Below are 26,491 nucleotides of genomic sequence, written 5' to 3'. Positions count from 1 at the left end.
AAAATTAGATCATCCTGGAATCAAGAAAGAACCTCTGCCAAGGAGAAAGCTGACTCTGAAGAAGGAAGACTGTCCTGCTGTTGCTCTGCTGGACTGACCTGCTGTTGCTTTGCTGCCAAGGAGAGGGGAAGGACTTTGCTGTGAGCTGTGTCCCCTGTCTTGAAGGAATCTCCAAGGGCCTGAGAAGAGCTGGCTCCCTGTTTTTGAAGTCCCAGGAACAAAAGGACTTCACCCCCAGTTTCCCTGAACTCTGCTGAGAGAGTTCTGTCCTTCCTAGAGTGCTTGATCCAGTTGTGGGGCCTCTGGAAGTTGAACCTGAGCTGGGAAGCTTGAAACTAAGCTGAGAGACTTTTGAAACTGAAAAGTGTCGCATCGCTCGCTTGCGGAGCGCATCCCCGACAGTGCGAGAAGTTTCCCGCCGCTACGAAGGTCGAGATCGGCGCAGCGCCTGACGCCGCTGCCGGAGCCGTCGCATCCTTCGTTTGCGGGACGCACCAGACCGGTGCGGGAGAATCGAACATCGCTGCGAGTGCCGTCGCAGAGCCTGTCGTCGCTGGGTGAGATCGCCGCACCGCTTGCTTGCGGATCGCATCACGTCGCTGCGAACATCGTCGCAGAACCATCGCATCGAGGAGCTGCGAGAGAGAGGATCACCGCTGGACCACGCATCGTTGCCCCGGAGATCGTCGCAGCCCCTACGAGATCATCGCATCGTACCTTTGCGAGAACAGACTTCCTACGGTACCTACGCACCGGAATCCACGCAAGCGGCCTTCCTCCCCATACAGACCGGATTCGTCGCAACACGCCTGCTGCTGCAGCGGGGCTGTCGCATCGCCTCCCCAGGGTCTCAGGAGCAACGCATCGCTTGTTTTCCACCGCACCAGCTTCCTGCTTGTGGAACTTTGTTGCATCTAAAAGGTACTGTGAGTAAACATGACGCAACTGTGAACTTTTCACACATCTGTGGATTATTTTAACGCAACTTAAAGAACTTTGATTACAACCTGAAGAACTCTTTTGAAACCATATCCTTGAACTGTGTATGTTGGATTTTTGTCGTTTTGGTCTTGTGTAGTTTAGAATAAATATCTTTATTTTCCTAAACTGTTGTGGAATCAGTTTGTGGTGTTTTCACTGTGTTACTGTGAGTGTTGGTACAAATACTTTACGCATTGCCTCTGGTTAGCCTAGACTGCTCAGGCCAAGCTACCTAGAGGGCGAGCAGGGGTTATCTAAGAGGGTTATCTCCTTGCCCTGACTAGAAGCAAGGGTCCCTATTTGGACAGTGGTACCTACCTCTGCCAACTAGAGACCCCCAGTTCTAACATTGGTGGCAGCGGTGGGATTTGAACTTGTATTTGTACTTGACCCACAGTAATTGGTGTACATCACTAGTGAGTGCAGACCACTACGCCACCGCATACTATTGGTTTTTGAGTTTTTGAATTCTATTTTTGAGTAACTCTTCTAAAGCATCATGTCTCTGAATGGGAAGGCACCCAGTGAGGAGGCAGATATAGATTTGGAATTCTCGATTGGAGATCTGTACTCCTACCCGGTAAAGCATCTTAGGTACTTCTGCCAGAAGTTTGAGTGCCCCATAAAGAGCGCCTACAGGAAGGAGGAGCTGCAGAGAATCTTGAAGGTCCATTGGGAGGCACAAGAGGGAAATAATGTTGTGGATGTAGAAAGTGCTTTTCAAGGCAAGGATCTGCCAGTGGGCAGAGTAGGCTCAGGAGCTGGCAGCAACCACTCCAGTAGGGGCCTCACCCCAGAAGAGTTACAAGAAAATCAGAGAATGAGAGAATATGACTTGGAAGTCATGAAAATGAAACTGAGGCAATTGGAATTGGAGAAAGAAAGGGCAGCGGAAGACAAGAGAGAGGCCCGTGCCCTAGAGGAAAAGAAATTGCTTTTCGCTCATGAGTTGAGCATGAAAGAACTGGATCTTAAAGCCAAGGAGGAGGATGCCAGTTCAAATGGTGGCAGCGCGCAGCCAGTGCATGGGGGTAAAGTATACATTCCCAAAGACCTGGTACAGAATTACCATAGGAGTGAGGATATTTATGCCTGGTTCACTTCGTATGAGATTGCATTGAAGATGAATGGTGTGCCTGATAAGCATTGGGGGGCGGGTCTGTGGAAACATTTTGAGGCTTCTGGGAGGAGTGCTCTAGAGCCCTTAGAGATGGCAGGTGCCATGACCTACCCCAACATGAAGGAGGCCTTATGTCTCAGGTATGGCCTTACTCCTGAGCAGTACAGACTGCAGTTTAGAAACTCCAAGAAGAAAGAGTCTGAGACTTGGATGGAGTGTGTGAATGGGTACTCGCGTGCACTGGAAGGTTGGATGAAGGGCAGTAAAGTAACTGATTTAAAGGGGTTGTTGCATTTAATCAGTTGGGAGCACTTGAGTAGTCTTTGTGTTCCAGAGCTGCGCCAGCATCTTTTAGACAGCAAGCTGACAGACCCCATTGAGCTTGCTAAGGAGGCGGACCGCTGGACCAGTACCAGGGTCCACAGAGGAAGTGTGGGTACCACAGCCAAAGGTGGGCAGGGTCCCCAGCAGAAGAGTGGGGGGGACAGGGTAACCAAAAGGAGTTCTCACAAGGGCCCCAAAATAGTTCCCAGGAAAAGGATTCCCAACCCCCCAAATCTAAACAGCCATGGCCCTCTAAGGGCAGGCGGGACAATAGAGACAGGAGAAATAACCAGGGTCCTCCTACCTGCTATCACTGCAAGGAGGTGGGCCATATTGCTCCAAAATGTCCCAAGAAGAAGCCCACACCCACTGGTGCTCCCGCCCCAGCGTTAGCTAGTGTAGCTTTGGGTGGGGATTTGGTTTCTAGTGGCTGGGGGGAGCTAGCAGTCATGACCCTTGTCTCTCTAGGAGACCGAGAGATGGTCCAGGAAACCTTACTGCCCTCTAACACTAAGAAATATGGGCAGAAGGTGACCATCAATGGGAGGGAGGTTGAGGCTCTGAGAGACACCGGAGCCAGTGTGACATCGGTGAGGTGTCAGTGGGTGTCTGAAGAGCAAATCATCCCTGGTGTACTCCGCCCTGTAGTGGCAGCTGACAGCTCAGTGTGCCTCTGCAAACTGGCGAAGGTTTCCTTTGAATGGGGAGGAGTCTCTGGTCTTTTGGAAGTAGTTGTCAGTGATGCCTTGCCTGTGGACTGTCTGTTAGGCAACGACCTGGAGAGTTCTCCATGGAAAGACATAGAACACAGAACTCACTTGGAGATGTTGGGTCTGCCTGCGTGGATCTGCGTGACCACGCGTGCTATGGCAGCCAGTAAGGGTGAATCAGCAGAACTGGAGCCTGAAACAGTGGCCCAGAGACCTGTCAGGAGAGGAAGAGGCAGAGGGCCCGGGAAACCAGCCCCAGCCGTTCCCACGGTCCAGGAGGAAGCAGAACCTGAGGGGGATGCCCTGGAACCTACAGGGGAACAGGTGGCCGAACTGGGAGACCTTCCTGAGCTGACCCATTGGCAGCAAGAAGGTGGTCCCTCCAGGGAGGAGTTCTGCCAGGCGCAGAAGGAATGCCCTTCCCTCATTGGTCTGTGGCAACAGGCTGTAGATCAGGCGGCAGGTGGAGCAGTCAGAGATCACTATGTTTACTGGGAAGGTGACCTACTTTATAGCGAGCCTAAGTTTGCTGAGCCCGGTACAGCCCGTGTGCTGGTGGTACCCGAGCGCTTCAGAAACTTCCTAATGGGTCTGGCTCATGACGTGCCTCTTGCAGGACATCTGGGGCAAGACAAGACCCTGAACCGGCTTGTCACCCACTTCCACTGGCCCCAGATGAGAAAGCACGTTGGTTCCTTTTGCAGATCTTGCCAAACCTGTCAAGCTAGTGGCAAGGCTGGAATGAAATTGAAGGCCCCCCTTCAACCCTTCCCAGTAGTGAGCACCCCTTTCGAGCGGGTGGGCATAGATATCGTAGGGCCCCTGGACCCCAAGACAGCCTTAGGCAACAGGTTCATCCTGGTCTTGGTGGACCATGCCACCCGGTACCCGGAAGCAGTCCCTCTCAGGACAATCACAGCACCCGTGGTGGGCCGTGCATTGATGGGGATCTTTTCCCGTGTGGGGTTCCCCAGAGAGGTGGTCTCCGACCGGGGTACCAACTTCATCTCTAAGTACATGAAGTCTCTGTGGGAGGAGTGTGGGGTAACTTATAAGTTCACCACTCCTTACCACCCTCAAGGAAATGGGCTGGTTGAAAGGTTCAACCGGACCCTGAAAGGTATGATTATGGGCCTAGCGGAGCCCATGAGACGGAAGTGGGAGGTCTTGCTACCATGCCTGTTGTTTGCCTACAGGGAGGTGCCTCAGAAGTCCTTAGGGTTCAGTCCCTTTGAACTCCTGTATGGCCACCCTGTTAGAGGACCTCTCTCACTGGGGAAGGAGGGTTGGGAAAAGTCCCGTGGGAAAACCCCCCAGGATGTCTTCAGCTATGTGCAGGCCATCCGCAACCAGACACAACGCTTCAGGAAACTCGCTCAGGCGAACCTGGAAGCAAGCCAGGAAGAAATGAAAAGATGGTACGACCAGAATACCACTCTGGTCGAATTTCAACCTGGGCAGAAAGTGTGGGGGATGGCGCCAGTGGAGCCTTGTGCGCTCCAAGACAAGTGGTCTGGGCCATATGAGGTGGTGGAAAGGAAGAGCGAGGTAAACTACCAGGTTAACCTGAAGACTCCCAGGCAGCCCCTGAGAGTCTTGCATGTGAACCGCCTCAAACCACACTTTGAGAGGTCTGAAGTAACCATGCTCATGGCTACAGATGCAGGAATGGAAGAGGATAGTGACCATCTCCCTGACCTCCTGGCAGTCAAAGAGCAAGATGGGTCAGTGGATGGTGTGGTCCTCTCGCCCACCCTGACCCCAGAACAGCAGAATGACTGTCGCCAAGTGTTGGGTCAGTTCTCCTCTCTGTTCTCCCTGACCCCAGGAGTCACCAACTGGTGCGTCCATGATGTGGACACTGGGGACAGTCTGCCTGTGAAGCAAAAATTTTACAGGGTTGCTGACAAGGTCAGGGCCAGCATCAAGGAAGAGGTTTCCAAGATGTTGGCGCTAGGGGTGATTGAGCCCTCCAGCAGCCCCTGGGCTAGCCCAGTGGTCTTGGTTCCCAAGAAAGCTGCTACCCCCGGTGGCCCTCCAGAACTCCGGTTTTGTGTGGACTACCGTGGGCTCAATGCGGTCACGAAGACTGACGCACACCCTATCCCCAGAGCTGATGAGATCGTGGATCGGTTGGGAGCTGCCCAGTACCTCAGTACGTTTGATTTGACTTCGGGGTACTGGCAGATTGCCTTAACTGATGGGGCCAAAGAGAGGTCAGCATTTTCAACGCCAGAGGGGCACTTTCAGTTCCGTGCCATGCCCTTTGGGTTGAAGAATGCCCCTGCCACATTCCAGAGACTGGTTAACCAGGTACTGTCCGGGCTGGAGGAATTCAGCGCCGCATACCTGGATGACATTGCTGTGTTCAGCTCCACGTGGGAGGAACACTTGCAACACCTCTGCGAAGTGTTGAAGGCTCTGCAAAAGGCAGGCCTCACTATCAAGGCCAGCAAGTGCCAGATAGGGCAGGGATCTGTGGTGTATTTGGGACACCAGGTGGGGAGCGGCCAGGTGGCGCCCCTACAGGCAAAGATTGATACCATTCTGGCTTGGGAGCCCCCCAAGACCCAGACAGAGGTGAGAGCCTTTTTAGGACTCACAGGGTATTACAGACGGTTTGTCAAGGGATATGGCACCATTGTTGCCCCCTTGACAGAACTCACTTCCAAGAAGTTGCCCAAAAGAGTTGACTGGACTGACGCCTGCCAAACTGCTTTTGATGCCCTGAAAACTGCGATGTGCACAGCACCGGTGCTCAAGGCACCTGACTTTTCCAGTGAGCTCATAGTTCAGACGGACGCTTCAGAGCATGGTGTGGGAGCAGTACTCTCACAAGCCACTGAGGAGAATGGAGACCAGCCAGTAGCTTTCATTAGTAGGAGGCTACTCCCCAGGGAACAGAAGTGGAGTGTGATTGAAAGGGAGGCTTTTGCTGTGGTCTGGGCTCTGAAAAAGTTGAGGCCCTACCTGTTTGAGACTCACTTCCGTGTTCAGACCGACCACAGGCCCCTCAGGTGGTTAATGCACATGAGGGACGAAAATCCAAAACTGTTGAGGTGGTCCATCTCCCTACAGGGAATGGACTTTACGGTGGAACACCGCCCTGGTATAGAACACGCCAACGCTGATGGTCTGTCCAGGTTTTTCCGCCTTAGTGAAGAGAACTCCCAAGAGGGTGGGTACTAGTTCTCCCCACTTTCAGCTGGAGGGGACACGTGTTAGACCTGGCATCTTTGGCGTGATTACCCCCATCTTTTTGCCTCTGCCTCCTGTATTTTTTGATGCTGTGCTGGATTCGTTTTTGCTGGTTTAGATGCTTTGGACACTCTGCCACTGCTGATCAGTGCCAGAGTGTAAGTGCTCCCTATGTAAATTGTTATTCTGATTGGATATACATGTTTGGCATATTTGTATCACCATGAAGTCCCTAGTAAAGTGCACTGGGTGTGCCAGGGCTGGTGATGACAAATGCTACTAGTGGGCCTTCAGCACTGATTGTGCCACCCACAGGAGTAGCTCTAAAAATGGTGTCTCAGGCCTGCCACTGCAGCGCCTATGGGCAGTTTAGAACTGCCATGTCCTCCTTGTCAGTGTCCCCACTGGCCAGGCCTAATCCTTCCCTTTTTCGTGCACATCAGTCACCCCTATGGAAGGCCCAAGGTACCCCCCTGGGCAGGGTGCAGTGTATGTGAAAGGTAGAGCATGTACTAGTGCAGGTGACATGCTCTGGTAGTGAATTACAGCCATTTTCGTTTTTCACTATTGTAAGGCTATCTTGCTCCATAGGTTAACATGGGGGATGCTGGCTACAGTGGTTAACAGCATTTCTTCCCATAGGAACAAGATAGGACATAAGTATCTAGTATCCCTGAACTCCGAATTTAATAATACATCTTTTAGGAAAGGTGGTTTTTAAATCCTGTGTTTGAGAACAGCACTTTTAGAAAGTTGCTGTTCTCTTGTCTGACCCTTCTGTGTGCCTGGGCCTGTTTGTGTATTGACTGTCTGGTTTGTGAGTGACAGGGGCTGGGGAATTCCCCAGAGGCTGGATGAGTCAGCACTAGGCTGAATGAATGCAATTGCAACCTGAGTGGTGGGAGGAGTTAGCACCCGGGCTGAATAGGGCTGTGCCTGCCTGCCACAATGCTGGCTCCACCTCCTGCTGGGCGGCTGAGGACCCTGCCCCTCACTCTGAAAGGAAAGATGCAGCCAGCAAAACAAAGTGCTCAGGATCCACCCAGAACTGGTTCAGACCGGGCTCAGGGCCCACATGCACAAAGAGAACAAAGACTTTAGGGGTATAAGTACAGGACCCCTGACAACAGAAAATTAGATCATCCTGGAATCAAGAAAGAACCTCTGCTAAGGAGAAAGCTGACTCTGAAGAAGGAAGACTGTCCTGCTGTTGCTCTGCTGGACTGACCTGCTGTTGCTTTGCTGCCAAGTAGAGGGGAAGGACTTTGCTGTGAGCTGTGTCCCCTGTCTTGAAGGAATCTCCAAGGGCCTGAGAAGAGCTGGCTCCCTGTTTTTGAAGTCCCAGGAACAAAAGGACTTCACCCCCAGTTTCCCTGAACTCTGCTGAGAGAGTTCTGTCCTTCCTAGAGTGCTTGATCCAGTTGTGGGGCCTCTGGAAGTTGAACCTGAGCTGGGAAGCTTGAAACTAAGCTGAGAGACTTTTGAAACTGAAAAGTGTCGCATCGCTTGCTTGCGGAGCGCATCCCCGACAGTGCGAGAAGTTTCCTGCCGCTACGAAGGTCGAGATCGGCGCAGCGCCTGACGCCGCTGCCGGAGCCGTCGCATCCTTCGTTTGCGGGACGCACCAGACCGGTGCGGGAGAATCGAACATCGCTGCGAGTGCCGTCGCAGAGCCTGTCGTCGCTGGGTGAGATCGCCGCACCGCTTGCTTGCGGATCGCATCACGTCGCTGCGAACATCGTCGCAGAACCATCGCATCGAAGAGCTGCGAGAGAGAGGATCACCGCTGGATCGCGCATCGTCGCCCCGGAGATCGTCGCAGCCCCTACGAGATCATCGCATCGTACCTTTGCGAGAACAGACTTCCTACGGTACCTTCCTCCCCATACAGACCGGATTCGTCGCAACACGCCCGCTGCTGCAGCGGGGCTGTCGCATCGCCTCCCCAGGGTCTCAGGAGCAACGCATCGCTTGTTTTCCACCGCACCATATTCCTGCTTGTGGAACTTTGTTGCATCTAAAAGGTACTGTGAGTAAACGTGACGCAACTGTGAACTTTTCACGCATCTGTGGATTATTTTAACGCAACTTAAAGAACTTTGATTACAACCTGAAAACTCTTTTGAAACCATATCCTTGAACTGTGTATGTTGGATTTTTGTCATTTTGGTCTTGTGTAGTTTAGAATAAATATCTTTATTTTCCTAAACTGTTGTGGAATCAGTTTGTGGTGTTTTCACTGTGTTACTGTGAGTGTTGGTACAAATACTTTACGCATTGCCTCTGGTTAGCCTAGACTGCTCAGGCCAAGCTACCTAGAGGGCGAGCAGGGGTTATCTAAGAGGGTTATCTCCTTGCCCTGACTAGAAGCAAGGGTCCCTATTTGGACAGTGGTACCTACCTTTGCCAACTAGAGACCCCCAGTTCTAGCAATGATGCTCTACGAAATGATCATAATGGCGCTCAGATCGATTCGTCTTTGAGACAGTCCTCAGACCCGACTTTGTAACTGTTCTCCTGGCCGAAGTGTTTGATTAAACCACTGTTCCTGTTTTGCCAAATGTATTGTTTTTTAAGGTAAATTCACATTCAAGCAACAATAGCTTTTGCTATACAACAGCCCCTGGTGTCTACCTTCAGATCATCCACAATAATGACATTAGGAGACATAGTGGCAGCAGCTATTAGGCCCTCTGTCATTCCTCCATCAAGTAAGTCTGGGAAGCTATGATCTTAACTGAAGATTATAGGAGACTGTGTGCTGGACATATAGTAAAATCCTAAAACTACAATTCACTATGGGTCTGATTACGATGTCAGGCAGGCACAACCGTTGCGGATTGGAACTGCCCAACCATGAGTTATGTTATGTTATGTTATGTTATCAACATTTATTTTGCGCACAGATGCTCCAGCTAAGGAGCGTCCTGGCGCATGGAAAAGGTGTACATAACACAACACAAAGAGAACAGAAAAGTGAGGGTCAACATAAAAGATTAAAACAGGTAAGTCTTCACGGCCCTACGGAATGCTAAAAGATCCTCTAACAGGTGGATTTCCAAAGGGAGAGAGTTCCAGAGAGCCGCAGCTCTCACACGGAACGAACGACCGCCCATCCGGCTAAGCTTGAAACGCGGGATAACCGCAAGGGATTGCCCAAAAGATCTGAGGGAGCGAGTCGGGACATAGGGGGATAAGAGATTATTGAGGATCTCAGGTGCCGATCCTTTTAAAATTTTAAAAGCAAGGCTCAGAGCCTTAAAGTGGATTCGGCTTTTCATTGGTAGCCAATGTAGGGACCGCAGAGTATTGGACGTGGGACAGGACCTCGGCAGACCCACCACTGCTCTCGCAGCCGCGTTCTGAACGCGCTGCAAACGAACGATCTCAGATTGGTTAACTCCCAGCAGGAGCGAGCTGGTGTAGTCCAGCCGGGAGATGATCGTCGCTTGGATGACCAACTGCCTCGTCGGAGCATCAAAAAATTTGAGCACCGGCCTCAGTCCATGCAGAACACCAAAACAGCATGCCGCCACTCTCTTAGTGTGGGTAGTAAAGCAGAGGGTGTGGTCAAGCCATACTCCCAGGTTTCTGAGTTCCATCACCGGTGTAGGGGCCGGCCCGAGCTCCTGAGGCCACCTTCCCACGATCATCACCTCAGTTTTTTTCGCGTTCAGCTGGAGACAGTTGTTATTCATCCAGCTGGCCACCTCTCTCAGCCCGTCTCGGAACCTGGGGGCATCCCGTTCGGCATCCCTGCTGATCGTGACCGCTAGCTGTGTGTCGTCGGCATATGAGACCATGGTAAGGCCCCACTGCCTGGCGACATCAGCCAGAGGCCGCACGTACAGATTGAAGAGCGTGGGACTCAGCGAGGAGCCCTGAGGGACCCCCAGGCCAACTGATGGAATTTGGACTGAAAAGGAGGGGTGGCAACGCAGAAGGAGCGATCGCTGAGGAAGGAACGGAACCACTGCAGAGCGGGGCCACAGATGCCAATGTCCTCCAGGCGGTGCAGGAGGATGCGATGGGACACCGTGTCAAAGGCAGCGCTAAGGTCTAATAAAATAAGCGCTGCCGTTTGACCTGCATCCAACACACTCTCGCAGATGTTCTACCATTGCCAGAAGGGCGGTCTCCGTGCTGTGCCCAGCACGAAACCCATTCTGCGTAGAATCGAGGACATTGGCCAGGGCCAAATGCTCCGATAGGGCCAGGTTGACATGAGCCTCCATGACTTTGGCCGGCCAGGGAAGCAATGAAATCGGGCGGTAGTTTTCTGGTTTTAACGGATCCAATGATGTTTTTTTCAGGATCGGGGAAACCACCGCCTGCTTCCACTTGGCAGGAACAGTGCCTGAGGTCAAGGAAAGATTAATTAGTGAACACACTGCCGTGTGCCCCTGAAAAGACGGATCTCTGAAGAGGGCAGGTCTGAGCGGATCCGCCGGGGAACCGGACTTGACTCGTTGTGCCAACTTGACAAACCCATCCCAGGAGAGAGTAGGGAGAGAATGTAATGTCGGGCAGCTGCGAGGGTCGTTTAGAGGAGTGAGTGGCAGCGTCGTGCTGGGAAACGACTGATAAATGGTCTTAACTTTCTCCAAGAAGAAAGCGGCCATGGTCTCACAATGTGAGGTAGAACCGTCCACAGGCGGAACCACTCTCTTAGCCATCAGGTCTTTTAGAGCTTTGAAGATGGTCTTCGAGGGGTTGTGGCTGTTATGGAATTCCGTCGCATAAAACGCCGCGCGGGCTCTACAGATAGCTCCATGATAGAGCTTAATAGAGGCCAAGTACGCGGTTTTTTTGACGGCATCATACGTCTTCCTCCACTCCCTTTCTGCCCGTCTACATGAACCCTTCAGAGCGCGGAGGGAGTTGGCAGTTCCGACAGCACAATTTGGATGCCACTGCCCTATGGGCAGTCGAAAACATACATTTTTCAATGGCAGCTTGGGTGGGGTGCCAGAAAAGGCCCACAGCACACGTTGCCATTTCAAAAGGGATCTTTGTAATTATCTTTGCACTGTGTGACAGGCACCATGCGGTGCCTGCCACATGGTGCAGGGAGGTTTAGGGGAGCATTGTAGGAGCCCCCCAGGCCCGATACCAGAGGTCTAAGGGTACAGGTGCCCTGCTAGGGGCTCCCAAAGTCACTTTGCGACAGCCTTCCCATGTCAGAAAGCCCCACATGGAAAGGCTGTCCGAAAGTGACATTATAATCTCGGCGGCTGAGCGGAGGCTGGCTCTGCCGATTATGGGATTATGAGAGTTTCACCGGAGCACAGCGGATGGTGCCACCACCCCATGCCTCCTCCCGCGCATCGTAATTTGACAGGCGGACCGCAATGGCAGATGTCGGGTGGACCGCAACTGATGGTTGGTTGGTTGCGGTCCACCCGAAATCCTAATCGGGCCCTACGTTTTTTGTAATGTGTTTTTATTGTGGTCGAATGTAGCCTTGACAAGTATACTGTTACACTATTGTATACTATACTTTTATTTTATGGTTTAAATCTTTTATTAGGTTTTTCCAAACAAACAATACGTTACAGCAAATTGGGATGGAAAACCGCCCGCATACACTGTGCTGCTTTCGTTAGCAAGGTACTATAGTAAATAAGGAGCAAATACAAACAGAACAAAACCCACTTTATGTGGGAAACTGAATTCGCTCTCCCCCCGTTCCTTGTCCAACAAACAAAAGGAAACATTTCAGTCCTGGAGTCCTGCGCTAAGGGTTCAGGCCCTACCCACAGTCTCCCTGGGAATCAGAGATCCGCAACAGGCGGAGGTACCTTGGGCATGTGACTTCCCTAAATTCCAAGGCTAAAAGGGACAGAAAGGGTTGCCACTACTCTACAAACTCTAAACTCCTCCCTGCCATCGTCAATGTCAATTTCTCCATCCCCAAAACTTGCCACAATCGATGCAGCCAGCCTGTAAGAGTGGGGATCTGGGTGGTACACCAGTGTGTTAAAACATTTTGTACTGCTGAACCCAGCGCTATCACCATCAGCCCGCCTCGGCGGGATCTCAGTGGGAAGGTCATCGGGTTTGATAGACCCAAGAGAACATAGGCCGGGAAACGTGGTATCTGTGTATCTAGGTGCGTGTCTATCTCATCTAAGATCTGAGCGCGGACTCGCTAGAGGCCACTAAACAGGGTAAACAGCAGCGTATGGTCGGAGCGCCTGGTTAAGGGCTCCCAAGTTGTAATCTGGTTACTTACTGCATCACGAAAGATTTATTGCTTTGTACCAGCCTGCTGTTAAATCCTCCATTGCCCTGCATAACAACTTTGTGACCTTCACATCTTTGTTTTTCAAATCGCTGCATTGCTTTTTAATTTTACTCACCAAGCGTGGTCTGGATATCGGCACCAGGTTGCATCTTCCCTGTTCCACCACGGAGTGTTCCGTTTGAGTGGAGAGAAGGCTACGCAGACCGGAAGTGCCGGTGTGTAACCAGGACGGTCAGCGCTCTAGTCTCAAGTGCTCCACTATTAAACACCATGCACGCCTCGACGCGCAGTGGACGCGCTGGAGGCCACTGGTCAGGGTAAACACCAGCGAATGGTCGGAGCGCCTGGTTAAGGGCTCCCGAGTTGTAATCTGGTTACTTACTGCATCGCAAAAGATTTATTGCTTTGTACGAGCCTGCTGTGAAATCCTCCATTGCCCTGCATACCAACTTTGTGACCTTCACATCTTTGTTTTTAAAATCCCTGCATTGCTTTTTAATTTCACTCACCAAGCGCGTTCTGGACATCGGCACCAGGTTGCGGCTTGCCCGTTCCACCACGGAGCGTTCCGTTTGAGTGGAGAGAAGGATACGCAGACCGGAAGTGCCAGTGTGTAACCAGGATGGTCAGTGCTCTAGTCTTAAGCGCTCCACTATAAAACTCCATGCACGCCTCGACGCAGAGTGGATGGGCTAGAGGCCACTGAACAGGGTAAACACCAGCATATGGTCGGAGCACCTGGTTAAGGGCTCCCGAGTTGTAATCTGGTTACTTACTGCATCGCGAAAGAGTTAATGCTTGTACCAGCCTGCTGTGAAATCCTCCATTGCCCTGCATAACAACTTTGTGACCTTCACATCTTTGTTTTTAAAATCGTCGCATTGCTTTTTAATTTCACTCGCCAAGCGCATTCTGGACATCGGCACCAGGTTGCGTCTTTCCCTTTCCACCATAGAGTGTTCCGTTTGAGTGGAGGGAAGGATACGCAGACCGGAAGTGCCGGTGTGTAACCAGAACGGTCAGCGCTCTAGTCCCAATGGCTCCCCTATAAAACTCCATGCACGCCTCAACACACGCAAAAGGCCAGCCCGTCTGCGCCTGTCCGCGCCAGACCCGGCCCAGGGACCGGAATCTCTGCCCTCTCTTCCACAGCCCCCCGTTACTTCAGGGATAAACTCCTTCAAGTCAGGCAGGTCTCAAAGCCCCCATGCTCCCATTCAATACTCCTAGAGGAATCACAAAGCCACTGTACGCATTGCCCGTTGGTCTTCTCACAAAAAGGATCACCAACCCCTGCTGGAAACTGGGTTAACATGGCTCTGCTGAACTGTAGATCCCTGCCTAAACATTCCCTGGAGATCTCGCTACTTCTCCAGGACACCAAACTTGATGTCCTGTTCCTGACAGAGACATGGCTCTCCCCAATCTCCGATCCTGACACCGTACAGGCCCTCCCTCTGGGATACCTGATCCAGCACCAAGACAAAACCTGTGGAAAAGGCGGGGGTAGCTATCATCTACAAGAACCACCTTTCCTGTCACATCCTGGACAGCCCCACCCTAGATTGCGAGAATATCCACTTTGTCATTCAACTCTCCCCCTCAAAATCATTCTCTGGCATCCTTGTCTATCACCCCCAGCTGCATTGGGACAATTCTGCAACTCCCTATTGGAGACAGTACTCTCCCGGGCCAGAACTTCATCCAACTTTACTGTCCTGGGTGATCTCAATCTACATTTTGATGACCCTCTGGACAAAGTGGCAGGGGAATTAGCACTTGACCTCGCAGCCTACCACCTTTCTCTTAAAAGCCTCCAAGCCACACACGTAAAAGGTCACCTTTTAGACCCTATGTTTTCTAATATCTCTGACTTAAAGGTTATGGAACCCTCACCCATTCCATGGTCAGACCACTCTCTAATTACATTCAGCTGGCAAATTTTTATTGAAGACCCCCAAGTCCCTGCTCCATGCATCCTAGAACGTCACTGGTTCAAATTAGCCATGGAGTCCTGGAAGCGCAAACTCCAACTCGTCATCCCCACCCATGACTCAGACCCCGTAATAGCAGATGAGAAGTTCTCATCCTGGATCGAGAATTCCCTGGACTTAGTGCTGCCAAGAAAAATTATACTGAAAAAAAGCGGAACCTTCAAATCCCCCTGGTTCACCCCTGAACTCCGTGACACGAGGAAACACTGCAAAAAACTGGAAAGAGTTTGGAGAAAAGATTTTGACAGCACAAAAAAAGCTGAATATAGACTAGTCATTACATCCTACAAAGCTGCCCTTAAAAAGACTCAGGCGGCCTTCTTTGAAGGAAAAATTAGATCCTCCGCGAACTCCTCCGGGGAAACATTCTGCATTGTCAAGGAACTCTTGAAAACCCCTGACCCACCCCCAGCTCATGACCCCTCTGGTCACCCATGTAACGAACTGGCAGAATGTTTCACCAATAAATTGTAAAATATCCTAAAAACACTCCCAAAGATTGACTATACAGAGCCATTATCCTTCAGAGCCCCAGAATAACGCCCTTTGCCTGGGTTCATTTTCCCCCATTACAGTGGAGCTGCTCCTTCCAATTCTAGAGTCAATCAAGAGTGGTTTGCCTCTAGACCCAGCACCTTTTAACATCTTGAAGGCAGTTGCGGCCACCATCAACCCTCCCATTTCCAACCTAATCAATGTCTCCCTAGAACAGGGCACTGTACTGACCAATTGGAAAAAAGCAATAGTAAAGGCACTGCTAAAAAAAAACACCTCGATCCCACTGAGATGGGCAATTATAGGCCCATCTCTTTACTACCAGGAATCAGTAAGGTGGGGGGAAATGTGTCACTCAACAACTCTCAGCCTTCCTTGAGCCCGGTGGACTCCTACACTGGTCTCAGACAGGCTTTCACCCTGGCCAGGGCACTGATACCGCACTGATGGCAGTGGTAGAGGAAGCGAGAAAGATCATTGACTCAAGAACGTCCGGCCCATCTCCCTGCACCCATTCCCATCTAAAGTCATAGAGAAAATCATCATCATGCAACTGACCCGCCACCTGGAAGACAACAACATCCTGGACCCGTCCCAGTCTGGAATCAGACAAAACCACAGCACCGAGACAGCCCTCATCGCCGCCACAGACGACATCAGGCATCAACTAGACAACGGCGAAACATCAGCCCTCATCCTCCTGGACCTGTCGGCCGCCTTTGACATGGTCTGCCATCACTCTCTAAAGACACGCCTCCTAGAAGCCGGAATCCAAGAAAAGGCCCTTGACTGGACCACGTGCTTCCTCACCGGCAGAACCCAGAGCGTCCGCCTCCCACCCTTCCGATCCAAAGCCACCAACATCATCTGCGGCGTCCCCCAGGGCTTATCCCTCAGCCCGAGGCTGTTCAACATCTACATGGCCCCCCTCACACTAGTGGCCCGCCATCACGACCTCAACATCATCTCCTACGCCGACGACACCCAGCTTATCCTCTCCCTCACCAAGGACCCACACACCACCAAAACCAACCTCCACGAGGGAATGAAAGCCATCGCCGACTGGATGAGGAGCAGCCGTCTGAAGCTGAACTCGGACAAGACGGAGGTCCTCATCCTTGGATCCACCCCCTGAGCCTGGGACAACTCCTGGTGGCCAACCACACTGGGAACAGTGCCAACACCCACCGACCATGCACACAATTGAGGATTCATCCTCGACTCCTCCCTCTCCATGTCTAAGCAGGTCAACGCAGTCTCCTCCTCCTGCTACAACACCCTCCGCATGCTCTGCAGGGTCTACAAGTGGATACCGACTGAAACAAGAAGAACCGTGACACAGGCCCCCGGCAGCAGCAGACTGGACTACGGAAACGCACTCTGTGCAGGAATCCCAGCCAAACACCTACGACGACTGCAACGCATCCAAAACGCCTCCGCCCGACTGATCGTCAACATCCCCCGCCGCAGCCACATCACCCCCACCTGAGAAACCTACACTGACTCCCTTTCGACAAGAGGATCACCTTCAAGCTCCTCACCCACGCACACAAAGCACTCCACAACACCGGACCAGCCTACCTGAACAGCAGACTCAGCTTCCACACCCCCACCCACCAACTCCGCTCTGCCAGCCTCGCCCTCGCCGCTGTCCCCCGCATCCAACAAATGACCTCTGGCAACAGATCCTTCTCCTACCTCGCCGCCAAGACCTGGAACACCCTCCCTACCCATATACGGCAGACCCAAGACCTACTCACCTTCAGAAGACTCATCAAGACCTGGCTCTTCGAGCTGTAGCAGCACACCCCCCCTCCCTTCAGCACCTTGGGACCCTCTCGGGAAAGTAGCATGCACTACAAGTACTTTGATTGATTGATTGATTGACTCCGGAGGATTAGCTGCAGTGATCCTCCTGGATCTATGCGCAGCCTTTGATACGGTGAACCACCGTATCCTGGGTCACCGGCTTAGTAGGATAGGAGTGACAGGGTCGGCTCTATCCTGGCTGAAATCATTCCTTGAAAATAGAACCTTTCAGGTCACTGAAGGCAACATCCGCTCCAGAGCTATTCCTCTCCAATGTGGGGTACCTCAGGGCTCGTCCCTGAGCCCTACCTTTTTTTAATGTATATATGTCACCACTGGTGGAAAGAGTTGCCCCCTTTGGAATTAAACTGGTCACTTATGCGGACGACACCCAACTCGTCGTCTCAATGAATCAGTCAGATCATTACTCGGAAAACCTGTCCTCCTGTCTCAAAGAAATCTTTAGCTGAATGACCGGCTCTCAGCTTAAACTGAATGGCAAGAAAATGTAACTCCTGGTGCTGGGTAATCAATCCAATCTCACTCCCAAGCTCATGTGGCCGACATGTATGGGGCCAGCTCCCTTTCCAAAACCACAAATAAAAAGCCTGGGCATCTGGCTTGACCAGGATCTCACCTTTCAAACTCAAGCTAGGAAAACCGTAGGAGTCTGTTTCGGCCTGCTAAGAACTATACGCAAAATCCTCTCCTTACTACCAACCCACTCTAGAAAACTCCTTACTCAGGGTCTCATTCTCTCCAGACTTGATTATGGGAACGCCCTCTACCTTGGCGCTCCCAAAAAAGCATGTCATTTCCATCTCCAACTTGTCCAGAATTCAGCCCAGACTTCTGACAGGCACAGAAAATCGGTGCTCAGCCAAACCCGCCTTAAACACCCTCCATTGGCTCTCAATTCAGGAAAGAGTTAACTTCAAATCCCTTTGTATCACACACAAAATCCTTCAGGACAAGGGTCCCCCCATTCTTCGGGCGCTGGTTAAAACTTACAAGCCCAACAGAAAGCTCCGCTCCGACTCCCTCCACTTAGCCTACACCCCCAGAATTAAGAAGGCATGATCTGGAGGACGCCTCTTTTCTTACAAAGCCCCCAGGCTCTGGAACTCCCTCCCTCCCTCTTAACATCCGGATGGGAAACTAACCTATTAAAATTACGCAAGCTCCTGAAAACCTGGCTCTTCCTTTAATCTCAGTCGCTCCCAGGCTAAGTCTGCAGGGCTGGGATACCCCCGGGTAGCCATGCGCTCTACAAATCCACTTCCATTATTTTCCACTGTGAGCACAGTCCTAAAGCAGGTGTACCAGCATGCCGACCTTCCCGCATTTCGGCAACAAGTGACCTCTTGGCAAGGGTCTATGGAATGGAGTCTTTCAGGGGTATAATACAATAAGAGACAAGTTTGGTGAATGTTTAAGTCAGACCCATGCGATAAGCGAGTGACTGGCCCTGTAATATATTCCTTCCCATTCCTTGTGAGTAAGTGTCCTGCCCAAGTCTCTCTCCCACCTCACTCGGCTGGCACTATATGAGTGAGTATTCCGGGTAAGGTGCATTTTATAGAGGTCGAATGTGAGTTTCTTGTCAGATGTGCGGGTGACCAGTCATTTTTCGTATGTAGTCAGGAGCCAGCATCTGGGTGTGGAGGACCCAATCGCGAATTTGACCATAGTGAAATGTCTCGGACTCAGAGAGTCCATATTCTATTTTCAGTTGATGAAACTGTATAATCCAGTTCAAGTCAAATAGATGGCCTGCCCAGCGGCAGCCCAAGGACCTCCATCTGGTGGCAGTCATTGCGTCCATCCCCGGCTGGAAATCAGGATTTTCAAAAGCAGGGTAAGAGACGAGGGCAAGTTAGTGAGATTGTGTTTCAGGTTGGTGTGGTCCCATGTATCTAGGATAGCCCGGGTGATGTGGGACACATACAGGGATGCGGCATGCGATTCTTGTTGAGGAAGGGAATACTCTTCAGCGGTTTGGCGGCTATTGCTTGGTTTTGGAATAGCTAATGTTTCTCCGACTCCAGGCGGTTCCATTCCACCAAGTAGCGTAACTGGGCCACCTGGAAATAAAGGAGGAGGTCGGGGACGCCAAGTCCCCCTGCCTCAGGGGAAAGCATTGTCAAGGCTCGCATTATCCATGGTTTCTGGCCATTCCAAATAAAGCGTGCAAGGTCAGATTGGGTCTGTGTAATCCAGCCGACGGGGGGTCGGAAGGGCAAGGTGTGAAATAAATATAGGATTTGAGGCGGGATGGTCATCTTGATCGCAGCTATTTTGCCAAGCCAGGAGAGCAGATAGGGCCTCCACTGGCCCAGTTCTTTGAGAATCTTCTGACACGGGTTGGTATAGTTGATGTGCACTATCACTTCCAGGGAGGGGATCAGTTGGATCCCTAGGTATTGGATCACTTTGGTCACCTACTGTATAGGGTGGCACGCTTGAAGATACACACAGGTGTGGGACGTGGGGGTGAGATCAAGTGATACTGATTTGGCCATGTTCACCTTAAACCTGACGCCAATGCAAAGGATTCCAACTCTGCTAAGCATACCAGTAGTGTGTTGAGAGGATCCGAAACAGAGATCAAGACATCATCGGCGTAAAGCTAACTGTATGAGTGTAACCCCCAAACCGAATTCTGGAGATCCCAGGATGTGTGCGAAGGCGTAGTGCCAATGGCTCCATGGAGAAGGCAAAAAGGAGCGGTGACAGGGGACATCCCTGCCGTGTGCCCCTCTCAATGGGGAAATGAGAGGATGGGTGGCCATTTGCACGTACCGTTGCTGAGGGAAATTTATAGCAGTTAAGGTGAACGTACGGAATTTCTCCCCCATTCCTGCTCCGGTCAAAACCTGTTCCGGGTATGGCCAATGTATCCATTCGAAGGCCTTTTCGGCACCAACAGTAAGAAACATATATTCCCCTTGCAACTGGGAAGCTTTTTCAATAAGATGGAGTACCCGTTTAGTGTTGTCGCTTGTCAGATGTTGAGAAATAAACCCTACCTGGTCCGGATCGATGAGTTCAGGCATGTAGGGCAAAAAACATGTCGCTGGTATTCCAGTATAGAGCTTGAGATCAACATTGAGGAGGGAGATGGGCCGATACGCTCCACACACCATCCTGTCCTTTCCCAGTTTTGGGATAGCGACTATGAAGGCCTCGAGCATTTCCGACCAAATCGCGCCAGGGTCTGCGAATGAGTTAAAAAGCTTGGTTAGCACGGGGGCCAATAGCGTGCAAAATGTTTTGTAAAAATTAGCGGAAAAGCCATCCGGTCCCAGAGGCTTAAGCAAGTTTGAGTCATGAGCTGGCCACAATGACCTCCTCTGCCCTGATGTCGTGATCTAAATGATCTGCCTGAGCCTTCATTAGGTTGGGCAATCCCTCAGGAGCTAGGTAGTTGGCACCGTCCTCGAGGGTGAGGCGGGAACCAGAGTAAAGATGGGCATAGGAGTCCCCCCGGTCTCAGCAATCTCAGGGTCGGATGAGACTCGCCTACTACCGTCCTGTTGGATCTCCCTCACCCCTTGTTTTTGGCGAGTGTCTTTTAACCTTTGGGCGAACAGATGGCTACATATGTCTCCACCCACGTAGTAAGTGTGCCCAGCCAAAGAGCCGCATACTCAGCTCTGTCCTGATCCAGGGTGGCTAGCTGTTGTTGCACGGCTTTAAGTTGATGCCAGGCCCTAGGCACTCCCGTTCACTGATGAATTTGCTCCAGTTCTCTTGTTTGATGGGAAAGGTTTTCCCGCTTGTGCTTCTGTTCTACATTCTCCGCTGTCGATATAGCTATCAGTTCCCTTCGGATAACCGCCTTCAGCGCCATCCATTGCGTGGAGAGTGAGGTGTCGGTGTTTGCATTGTGAGATAGATCATCTTTTATGGATCGCTGTACCAGATCTACCACTGAAGTGCGATGGAGGAGTGTGTCCCAGAGGTGTCAGACCCTTGGGCAGCTCTGTGTGGGAGGGAGGGTGAGAGTGACCATGACCGGTGCATGGTCCAATAAAGAGGCCTCCCCTATTTATACGTTCTTGACTAATGCATGTAGGGGAGTGGAGGCCAGCAGGTAATCTAACTGGGCGTATGTTTTATGTGAGTTAGAGTAGTAGGAGAATTCACAGCTATGTGGATGCGCGCAATGCCAAAGGTCTTGGAGATCTAGGTTGCGCAGTCGGGTTAGACCTGAATTGGAGAGTGCATTCCTGATTAGTACACTGGCTAGATCTGTCTGCTATTTTGTCAAAGACTACATTTAAATCCCTCCCCAGGTGAATCCTACGCTCTGCTGTAGCTGTCGCCTCCGTGAGTGCTGTGTGCAGGAACCGCTCTTGACCTTCATTAGGGCAATATATGTAGCCCATGGTAAGTGTGAGGCCGTCTATCGTGAATCAGTAAATGAGGCACCGCCCTTTGATTTCAGCTTCTTTGCGTAGAATGTCCCCACGGAATTGCTGTGCAACCAAAATGGCCACCCCACTAAATACGTGGGACCAAAGGAGAACAGTTGTGACTGGAATCGAGGTGATTTGAGGCGGTGACAATCTCTCGCCAATAGATGCGTCTCCTGAAGGAGACATATATCCGCTTCTGTGTGTTCTAAGCAGGACAGTATCACCTTACGCTTAACAGGATTGTTGAGACCCGCACATTTAAGGTAAATATTTTAAGTGTGTTAGGGGTCATGCAGGGAGAAGTGGGATAGCATGCTCTAGATGAAGACCAGCCCCTCCAAAAGTGTAAGTGCATAACAAATGGCGAACAAACATAGATTCCAGAAAGGCCTTGGTGATCGGTTCCCCGCCGTCGCCCCCCGCAGACGTGGGGTGTTCAATTCCCGCTGCCATGTCGTTAGCTTGTTGGTCGGCCTGCGCCTTTGCAAATAAGTCCTTCAGAGTTCTCTCTTTACGCCCCTGGGAGGAGTATATATTGTGCAGGTGGAGCACTGTTCCGACCAATGCGGCCTCTTATCTCCCAGTCGGGCCACCCCATGGCGCAAGAGGTGGTTGAGCCCCAGGGCAGACAAAGATGCAGAGGCACCCCGCAAGGCTCCAGGCGACGCAGGTCTCCCAGCAATCCCCTCTCACCTCCACACGGTCACCCTCAGCTGTCGCCACCTGCCCTTTGAATCTGTAGTTACTGCCTCTAGTACCGCCAGTGTCTGTAATGTCTGGTCACCTGTCAGTGTGTTGCCCTTCCTATCGCTGCGGTGTGGGGTGGCGCCAGAGCAAAGAAGTCTAGCTTATGAAGGGCAATCAGCCAGGATCGCGGTGCTCCCCCCAGTCTCTGCCTCCACACTATGCTGCTGGACCCACAGCCCCTATCGACCCGCTCCCTCACAGTCCTTCCCCGCCACGTGGTTGCGGTTTAATGCAGGCACTTTTCCCACACAGGCAAGTTCCATCGATGCTGCCCTCAATGCTGTGGACCATGACGCCGATCTCCCCACGGATGGGGGCGGTCAATTTCGCAGGCTCTGGCACAGGAAGGCCCAGACAAAGCCCCAGGACCCTCAACCAGCACCGAGCCCACCCAAGTCTCGCTGGGTCGCCCCAAGATGGCGGGCGAATGCAGCTCCCCTCAAACCCCCTCCAGGGCCCCAGGATCCAGGGGCAGTCGCAGCCCCATTCCGTCCTCGTCTCTGCTGGGCACCTCTGTGGTGCTGTGACTCTACTCGTGGACTCGCCCAACTGGGGGGCCCGGCCGGGCCACAGGATCTTCAATTGGCCCTAGATCCGCTGCTCCACTGTTAGGTGCTGTAAAATGGCAGCCGTGATCCCCTGTGTGACAGTCTCCACAGGGCCCGGTATCCCCACTACCAAGAGAGCAGGGACTCCACCTCCTTTGATCGCTCCGCTGCACAGGCCTAGGGGGTATGTCTGTAACCTGGAGCCCCCGCCAACACCAGGGCCTCCAGTGGATCAATTAGCCGGCCCCAGTCTGTCCGGTGGGGGTCGGCTCCACTCCGATGGCCAGCCGCTGCCCGTTCTCACGACCCCCTTCAATGCTGCTGTATGCTTCAGGCAAAGCAACAGACTTCCCTCCAGGGGCAGTCACCGACAACTCCGCTGGGCCGTCAACCAGTGTCAGGCCCGTCTAGGCCCCACTAGATCTCCTCAAAATGGCGGGCGGGACAGCTCACCCCCACCCACACCTTGTAGGAGGCTTGCTTCTTCGCCGCTCTAGGGCAGGTCTGTGCCGCGACAACTCCAGTGGCAGGGAATCACCAAGTTAGGTCTCACCCCAAGCCAGGCCCTCCAGGATCTGCCGCTCCGTCGTCTGGCCTCCGATCCTCGCTGCTGGGCACCCCGGAGCCGCCTCACATAACCTCGTGGTCTGGCCGTGCCACCAGCAGCTCACCGTGCACCGCGGGGAGACGCTCTCCTGCGGTCCGCCACACACTTAGGCACGGTCCCCGTGAGTTCCGCTTCTAAGCCAGCCCTGGTGTTTGGACAGGTTGTAGCTGTAAACGGCCAAAAGCCGGTGCTATGGTGGGCCGTCGGACGGGAGCGACAGAGCAACACATCTGCTCATGCTGCCATCTTGGCCACGCCCCCTATACTTTTATTTTAAACATTTTAAGGTCCTGTTTTTGTCATCAACCTCTGCTTCTAGCAGTTCACCAACATCTGGATTGATATCACACATTATACAGATGGTACATACTGAATGTTAAATGTCTGCACTTTTTCCAAAGGATCTAAATTATTTAATATTACTGACAGGATTGCTGTATGAGTTTTGTCACACATCCATGTTGTCACAATGCTCAATATGTCATCCTCTTTTTTCAGATATTATACATTAGTTATACAAAATATTGGCCGTAAACTTGACAATGTAAGGGTAAAGTATCTGTTAGGTTTTTTTCAACATGTAAGATAACAATCTTTGTGACTCTTAAAATTAGTACTAAAACAGATAACTAGCTTTTCTTGTATGATTTACTCCACTCTATATGCCTTTCTGCTATACAACATCCCCTGATGTCCACCTTCAGATTATCCACAAAAATGACATCAGGAGACATTGTGGCAGCTGCTATTAGGGCCCTCTGTATTCTCTTCATCAGGTAAGTCTAGGAACCTATTATCTTAACTGAAGATGAGACTTTGCACTGGTCCATGATGCTAAACCATCTACAATCAGAGGAAGGTGGGCAGTCCAAGGAAATAATACAATCCTCCTCAAAGCTGCAATATCAGCAGCCAATATTGCTCCACAGAAACAATGGGAGGAGGAGCAGGAGGTGGTGAGGAGGTAGAGGACCTTGCTTAAGAGAAGGGTATATTTACCACCTCAGAGAACATCTTCAAGGAGGCCCCTTCACAGCCAGGCAGTAGTTTTTCTCCTAAATCATAAAGAGTGGCAGTCCCCAGCCATTAGGTAAGCAGTTCTGCCTACACAGGACAGGTATCCCCACTCACAGGTACCTATGCACAATCTCCGGCACACTCTAGTCTTCTCTCAGTCATTTGAAGGACATACTATCCCTAGTAAGGAGCAGGCACCCCTCATTAATGATTCACCACCTTCACAATCTCCCAGATGCCACCTCTCTCTGTGCCGGGCAAAATGCTGGCCATATCAATAGCCACGTGTGCGGTGGTTGGCATGGGTTCATGCTTCACAGTGGAAGGATCTGTTTTACCAAATATAGTCTAATCTGCTGGAGTTTTTTTTTAAATATACATACTAGAAAACATATTTTAATAAGACATATACATATTGTGGGGAAAAGACAATAAAATACTTGTAAACCTAGGAATGCATCAAACTTCCCCAGAGAGGGATACGAGGAGAAATGTGCACATTTCTCCTTCTTCCTGCTTTGTTCTATGGGTGCTTCATTCTGCAGCACATGCAAAAAGAGGAAAATGCCTACAAAGGATATTTTTTGAACAGGGAGATGTGACCCACACATAATCCAGGAAAGGTGAATTTGAATTGATTGTAGTGCTTTTGAAACCACATTCTTGCTAAAACAAAAACAGTCTTCCCAAAATCTCATATATGTATCTTAATATAATGCTTTCAGGAGAATATAATTATTGGGTGCTGAATTGAATGTTGTTGAAAATAGACTTCTTCAAGTGTATGCTCATTACTACCTGGAAGTTCAAATCTAAAATAGTAGTATTTGGTAATTTGGGGCCTGAATTAAAGCTTGACAGACAGATGAGTACCCTTTGGGATGACGGAGGACATTATGTCCACCATCCTGACAAAACTCCATCCGTCAAATCTAAAGAGGACTGCCAGCACAGCAGTCATCTCTGTACCTTGAAAGGAACTTCCATCACAGCATTTTTTTTGAAGGTACAAAATGATTGGGATTTCTACTCCTAAAGTTGGTGTTTCTTTCTGAAAAACAAAAAAAAGATTGCCCCCCCCGCAACAAACCAGGAGCTTTTCTCCCAGGGTGTGGGGGTCATTATTATTTTTTCTGCCCCTGGTGATAACAGACAGAAAATAAATCCCAATCTGTTCTTCCTAGGGCAGGAGGAGTTATGGCTTTACTCCAACTGTCTCTACTTCATCAGGCCAATGAAGTAAGCTTTCAATGAATGGTGCCAATGCGTGCTCCCCTGACAGAGCACCTACTGTCTCTAAATGAGGTTGGCATACTAAGAGTTTGGTGGACAGGGTACCGCATCATATTTGCAATTGAGTATTTGCTCTGCTAAACCCTAAATCTGGATCTTATTGAGCTAACAATACTAGCAGGTTTCTATGATTGTTGGGAGAGCACCAATGCTTCACACAAGGAGACCAATTATAAAATATACAGGTCTGCTACATTAATACTAAAATAAATTACTTGTTTGCCTTCTTATTGTTTGAAAATTATCAACATCAATCTAGTGTACTGCCACGAGGCCCGTCCCACAGCAGTTGTAGAGCGTGTTATCTCTGCTTCAGCTACAGGTCTACAGTATCCAGCTCTACTGTCTCTCCTTCACGGGCTACAACCATAACTCTTTCAAGCACTGTTAAGCATTTATACTCTTAACCCCACATGTTCCATCAAAACACGTTCCCCTAATTTCCACTTCTAATCCTCGGATCTATCCCAGCTTCAACAAGATATGTGACCATGATACAGTATCCGACATGCTTAATAAGCTAATGGTGAAGCCGGAAACAAGACTGAGAAAACAGGCTGACTGAGCCTCTTCTATACCCGAGTCCAGTTCTCGTGGTTTGGCGGGATTAACAAGGATTTTTGTGGAAAGGGATGGGGTCCGGAAAAAGGGATGCATTTAAAAAAAGAAAAATGAAACAGTTTTGTATCATTTTTTAAGGGCAGGTAGTGGTCCCTGGAACTTCTGCCTGCCCCTAAAAAATATTTTTCCCTGCACAGTCACAAAGGGGAAGGGGTCCCCTGGGGACCCTTCCCCTTTTGCAAGGGCTTGACCACCATTCTGAGGAGGGTGGTAAACTGCGTCAGTTTTGTGACCTCCATTGCAAAACAGTCATACATAGGGCTCAGACTCGCAATTAGGAAGGGATGCCCTCAGAACACCCCTTCCTAATAGTGAGTCGCTAATCCTTAATAGCGAGCCGCAATTAAATTGCAAGTCAC

This window comes from Lissotriton vulgaris, chromosome 9, assembly GCF_964263255.1.
Source record: "Lissotriton vulgaris chromosome 9, aLisVul1.2, whole genome shotgun sequence".
Lineage (NCBI taxonomy): Eukaryota > Metazoa > Chordata > Amphibia > Caudata > Salamandridae > Lissotriton > Lissotriton vulgaris.
Note: the sequence above shows the minus strand (reverse complement) of the source record.